We start from the raw sequence: 7,331 nt of genomic DNA on the forward strand, positions 1-7,331 counted from the left end.
GCAATCTCCTTTGTTGAGTATAGATGTAATCAGTCACAAATGCAATCAATGGAAAAATAACTTAAATCCATGAGATATCCTCACAGTAGCAAACAGGCCATGCTTGCTTGACCAAACAACTGGACACCATAACCTAGCCAAACTGACACATGAACTTAGCCATCACCATCCACCACTTATCAGTTTGGCACCGATATACATCTCCTTAAACCATTCTTAATCCAAATAAAAACAATACCAGTAATACTTTTACCCAACATAATTCAACTGTAGAGTGCACAACCAGAAATGCACTCTTTCCCCAGAAAAGGATGTAAGTCCTTGGGTAACGTTCACTCTTAAACTTGATATCCTATAACTTAAACACTATGACATGAAGTTAAAATAAGTTATCAGATAAGAGTATTAAACAAGGATAATACAAACATTGCATAACAAAACAAAGAAGAAATGCCCATAACCATTACAGCCCTTGTTTCTGCAACTGGTCACGTACACATAAATCATATTTATAACTACCTTCTTCCATGACCTATTCATTATTCCCTTTACTCTCAGCAAGCATCTGGATTGGGTGATTACAGTTTTCCATTTACTTAATCACAGGGCATGAAGTACTGGGAGATGCCTAAGGGATCTTCCATACATCAGGCAAACACTTCTTTACTTCCATTGCATAATAGCAGTCTGATTTCCCCTTGATTATTAGGATCAATTACCACAACCAATATAGTAACTCCCTTCTTTGTTGATTCAGAAGTATGAGAAACCCAAAATGGCTATGTGGCAATCTTAAACTTCCATTTCAATGGATATCCTGAATATGTAAGAAACAGTAACATAGAGTAGATGCTGATTTAGAGCATGTACAGCTCTAATGAACTGTATATTCTAATGGAGAACATTGCCCCAGTCCTGCAAGTTATAGTCACCCAGTTGGCACCATAATTAAGTCTGCAAAAGACCATTCCACTATTCTATCAATCCAGCTGCTATAGGTTAATGGGGAATGTGGTAAGACTAGTGAATTCCAGGAGCATGTGCCCATTCCTACACTTCATTAACTATGAAGTGCATTCCTTGATCGGAAGCAATGCTATGTGAAATACCTTGAAGGTATATAAGGCATTCTATAAGTTCACAAATGGTTGTTTTGGCAGAAATATCATAGGCAGAGAAGGCAAACCTACATCCAGAGTTTGTTACTATTCTGGTATCAACAAAAATTACCCTTTTCATGATGGAAGTGGTCAATGTAATCAGTTTGCCACCAGGTAGCACATCCTATGAAATGGTGCCATATTGGGGACTGAGTATTGATCTCTGTTGCTGGCAGTTTGCGCACTCAGCAGTAGCTGAAGCCAGGTTGGCCTTGATGAGTGGAAGTGTTGCTGAGCTGATACATGTTGCTGAGCTGGTACATGATACATGTTGCTGAGCTGATACATAATCTCCATCTGTACTACTATGGCCACTTTGTTCATAAACCCATTGGGTAATGTCAAGGGTGGTTGGGAAGAAGGCCACCTGGGGTCCATGGAATGGGTCATCCTATCCACTTGATTATTAACATCCTCATCTGCTAAAGTCACCTTTTAGTGAACTTTTGCCTGGGACACAAATATCCCTTTTTTTTTTTTTGGCCCTTCAGAAAGGTTTATCCACATGCTTCTCTCCCAGACCTCTTTGTCACCAATTTTCCAATCATATTCCTTCCAAGTTCCTAACCACCCAGCCAAACCATTGGACCCAACCCACAAATCAGCACACAAATGCACCTCCAGCCATTTCTCCTTTCAAGCATAATGAGCAAACAGGTTCATTGCTCCAAGTTAAGCCCACTGGGAAGATTTCCCTTCACCACTGGCCTTCAGGGATGTTCTAGAAAGGAGATGTAGTGCTGCAGCTATCCACTTTTGAGTGGTATTTTTCTATTTTGGAGAACTGTTTGTAAAACAAGCATGAATTTTTTTCTTCTTCAGGTAACTGATAATGGGACACTCTCCAAGAGGCCATCACTGTGAACTGAGAAAGAGAAGGTAATGTGGCAGGAGTAGGATCCATGGGAATTTGGGCAAGTTCCTCATGTAATTTACGTCTGCCTTCAGGACCTACTGGAGTCCAAATTTGTATATTATTTGATGATGAAGTGCTGATGCGCATACTCAAATTTATGCCTTGATGTTTCAGACACCCAGTTCATGATGGGTAATTCAGGTATCATAGTAATTTGATGACCTATAGTTAAGCATTCAGTCTCTACTGAGGCAAGGTAGCAAGCCAAAAGCTGTTTCTTAAAAGGAGAGTTGATATTTTCAGAGAATGGCAGTTCTTTCCTCCAAAACCCTAAGAGTTTGTTTTGGGATTTTTCTATAGGGACCTAAGGATACCATATTTAGAATAGCAGATACAATTGGAGTCACCACCGGGTTAATTTTATGATAATCCACTGTCATCCTCCAAGGTCCATCTGTTTTCTTCACAGAACAAACAAGAGAGTGGAATGGGGACATGGTGGGAATCAATAGCCCTGTACCTGCGAGTCCTTGATAGTGGCACTAATTCCTACAATCCCTCCAGGAATATGGTATTGCTTTTGACTTACTATTTTGCTAGGTAGAGGCAGTTCTAGCGACTTTCATTTGGCCTTGGCATTTCCTAAATAGCTTTTACTCCACAAGTCAGAGAACTAATAGGGGTATTTTGCCAATTGCTGCGTATGTCTATTCTAATTATTCCTTCTAGAACTGGAAAATAACCATAAAATAGTTTCAGGGAACCACTAGACCTACTGGAAGATGGATTTAACTAAAATTCCATTGACCACCTGACCTCCATTAACCCCAGCTCTGACTGGTGGACCACAGTGATATTTCGGGTCTCCTGGAATTAATTTAAGATCAGAGCCAGTGTCTAATAATCCCTAAAATGTCTGATCATTTCCTTTCCCCAATGCACTGTCACACTAGTACAAGATTGTAGTTCCCTATGGGGAAGGTTGGGAGGAAGATTAACAGTATAAATTTTTGGCAATATAGCAGGGTCCTTTCCCAAGGGGAACTGGTCTTCCTTTCATTCAAGGCATTCTGAGCCTTAAACTTCTCTAGTCCGGAAATTGATTGACAGATTGTGACACTCTATTTTTGTGATTCAACTTAAACTTTTGTTCACTTGACCTAGAACTCTTCCACTTAAATCGATCAAGTAAGAATTTAGAAGAGTGTCCATCTATTTCACTTCAAGGTACCTCATGATCAATTAGCCAACGTTAATAGGTGTCTGTGAGTTGGACTATTTCAGTTACTGCTTTGACTTCACTGTCAATTATGATAACCACACCCACCTTTTCTTTGGTGATTAAGAATGGCCACATTGCTTCTGCTAACTTGGGATTCAAACATACCCATTGTGTTTAAAAATCCAAGTTCAGTGACAGCAGTTCTCTCAGTAATAACTGACCTATAAAGAAGAACAACCACAGAAGTGAGGGGTGATGAAGTTATTTTCACAAATTTATTCCTCACAGTCCTGGTGAAAGGTGTAGACTTTGGGAATTCCTTGGGTGTATGAGCAGCAGGAATTCCATGATAAATTCAGTCTCTCTAAGTCTTTGAGTCTTTTCATCTATATTATACCAAGAAAGTTCTGGCATTTTAGCTTGAGGTAATGTAGGCCACCTTTTGGCCCATGCTTCAGCCAACCACTCAAACAAACTGTCAGAGCCCTTTCTAACAACTTGAGCCAAAATGCTGAACCCAGAATTTCTGCTTATTGGACCCATAACAATAAATTCAGCTAACTTTATGTTTCTTCCACCATTATCCCACAAACTTAATATTCATTCCCATTCATACTCTCTGATTTTTGTGTATGTAAATTGGAAATCTCATGTAGTTCTTTTGGGTGTGTCATACCTCCTCTTGAGTCATACTCTGTGCTTCACCTTTCAGGGCCTATTGGTCTAGTCTGGAAAAAAAGAGGGATGATGGAGGTTGGTTATGAGAGGGATTAATAGTGTCTTATCAGCCAACTACCTCAGGGGATTCCCTTGTAGCTACATCTGGTTACACAGGGTTAATCCCCTCAGAGCAATTTATAAGGGCTATTTACTCAGAGGAGGCAGTTATAGATTTTTTCAGGAATATTAGGGTTAATCTCTTCATGTGGAGGTTGGGTGGCTGATTCCTCAGAGCAGAGGAAAAGTGGTTCTTTTCTCAGGACAGACTGCTTAGTCTATCTGGTAAAGAAGGCTCAGACAAATATAAGGTTTTGATGTCCCCACTATAGTCATTACGAGTTCAAACGTTCTCATTCCAAATTTTAGAGCCACATTCCCTCCCAATAAGTGGCCTCAATTTATCAGTAGATACCCAGAAAGGTTTGGAATTCAATTTATGTTGCAATTCAGTTACTCACACAATGAGACTCTGAGTCTGGTTTTCAGAAATCTCAAGTCTGCAGCTACAAGAAATAATGTTTTCTTTCAGGGCATACATAGAAACTTTCATGCCCTTCATGCTGTGCTTGAGCAGGGAATTTGAAGCCTTGAGCCCATCCTTTTTTTTAATAATTATATCCAGCATATTTAGGTACAACCAGCCAAAACCATCATACTTTTCAACTCCACAAAACTCTATGAAGGTATCAAATACATTGTCACCCAAAGGCTTGCCTCTTATAAGCATTTGGGTAGCAGTATCCAGTGTCAATATTTAGCATATCTCTAATGCTAATTCATGACATTGTCTATCAGTGCCACTCGATTATTAGAAATAGAGTCCTTAGTAGCTTTTAGTCTAATCAGATTAGGTAGCCAATAACAAAAACTACAGAATCAATTTAGAAGTCTAATTTTCTTGTGATTCTATCCTCAGGAAATACTCTCAGTACCAAATCTGCATTAGTCAGTGTTCTCCAGAGAAAAAGAAATGATAGGATATATGTGTGTAAATATGAAATTTATTATCAGAATTGGCTCATGCAACCATGGGATTGTCAAATCTGAATTCTATATGGCAGGCCATAAGCTGAGAACTGCAATGAAGGCTTTGATGAATTTCCCAACTGGCAGGCTGAAGTAGAAATAGAATTTCTTTCTGTCTGCTGAAATCATCAGTTCTCCCTTCAAGGCCTACCACTGATTTGATGAGACTTCTCTGACAGCTGAAAACAATCTTCTTTGATGATTGTAGACGAAATCAGCCATAGAAGAAATCAATGGACTAATTATTTAAATCAATGAGACACACTCATAGTAACAATAAGGTGCTTGCTTGACCAAACAACTGGACACCATAACCTAGCCAAGTTGATACATGAACTTAATCATCACAGAACTTTTGATACAGGATTTCACAAGGTATTTGTGAAAGGAACAGGCTGTCCATAAAATACATTGTAAACATTAGAAACTATTTACTTGAGTCCATTATTCCTTCCATGGGGAATAAGCATCAGGTAAGACAGGTAAGGTATTTAAGCAAAGTGCATGCCCCAGTGACTATATGTATACTAAAGAGTTTGAAGTTTATCCTGTACACATCAAAGAATCATTTTCTTCATACATTTAATTTACCTGTGCCTTTCAATAGGTGAACGGATAAACAAATTGTGATACATATATTTAATGGAATACTATTCAGCAAGAAAATAATCTTAAATACCTATTGCTGAGTGAATGAAGCCAGCATGCAAAGGTTACATACTCTATGATTCCAACTGTGTGACTGAGGAAAAAGAAAAACTATAGATAATAAAAATATCCATGGTTGTGACATGAATTCAAGAAAGTGGGGGGGGGGGGGGAGAGAGGGATGAATAGTTGGAGTACCAGGAATTTTTAGGGGAGAGAAACTATTGTGTATGATACTGTAATGTTGAACATGTGACATTATACATTTGTCAAAATCCATAGAACTGTACAACAGAAAGAGTGAGCCCTAATTTAAACTATAGACTTTAGTTACTACTAATGTACCAATATCAATTTATTTATCAACTGAAACATATGCATCACACTAATGCAAGATATTCACAATAGGAGAAAATATGTATGACAGGCATGAGTTATATGGGAATTCTCTTTACTTTCTGTGCCATTTTTCTCTAAACCTAATACTGCTCTAAAACTAAAGTTTATTATTTATGTTTTTAAAAGTATACCTATAAAATTACTTCCTCTCTTTTATGTTCTCTACGTCTACAATAGTATCTTGAAAGAAGCAGTCTGTTTTTCCATCATTTAGCAACCTTGAAGGACTTAAAGGTTAATATAAGCATTCTCTGTGTATATTTATAAAAACATCATCAGAGACACAGATCATGCTTTATAGGAAAGAATCTGTGTGTGTAGTATAATTTTCCAAGCCCTGCTTTATAAATTCAATATATGCTATTCATCAGGCCTCCTCTGTATATTTGAGCCCCATAAAATATTGTGGTTTCAAAAAAAAAAACAAAAAAACTACACACATGATTTTATTTTTTGTATATTAATAGAAGCCAGTATATTTCTACAAATGAATTTGTTCTCTGGATCATGATGAAATCACTTTCTCAAAACTTTTAATCAAATTAATAATCATGAATAATGGTCATTTTATTTTTTCTCTTAAAATCTGCATTAACCTTTTAAGTTAAAAGTGTAGTATTTATACTGCCCTAGGCTTATACTGTTTAAAACAGTAAATTTCTGTAAATTATTTTTTCCATTTTTTGAAGTAATCTTTTCAAATTATATTCCCTAGCAGTGCTTCTGCAAATTAACTTCTACTGAGATGGTAAATGCAGAAGATGAAATCCTGGATTGTAAATATAATTACACTGTGTATAAAAACACTAACTATATATTTTTTAAGTTTTCAAGTTGAGCTATTAAAAGTTTATGCCAGTCCTTATAAAAATAAGATATAATTTATGTGTTATTCAAAAATCTAGAAAATAGATTATTGTTGGAATTTTGGAGAGTATAAATGCACAGAGTTAGTTGGGTTTCAGTACATCACTTAACTATATTGTGACTTTGGGCAAGTTACTTGCCTGAGTTTCTTCATCCATAAAATGGGAGAAAGATAGAATCTACCTCTTTAGCTTGGTATAAATATTAAAATAATTACATAGATAAAAATCTTAGATCACTTCCACAAAATAAACATTGGCTACTATTAGTCACATGGAAAAACAAAACTATCGTTTGTAAGGCTGCATTACATTTCTAGCAAGTGTTTCAAAGATACTTACTACCTGTACTTGCAAATACACTCACCATCAACTGTGTGGGAGTTTGGTATTATTTATGAATTCCAAAGAGAGATATAGATCATGTTTGTGAA

The sequence above is a fragment of the Dasypus novemcinctus genome, chromosome 4, assembly GCF_030445035.2.
Source record: "Dasypus novemcinctus isolate mDasNov1 chromosome 4, mDasNov1.1.hap2, whole genome shotgun sequence".
Lineage (NCBI taxonomy): Eukaryota > Metazoa > Chordata > Mammalia > Cingulata > Dasypodidae > Dasypus > Dasypus novemcinctus.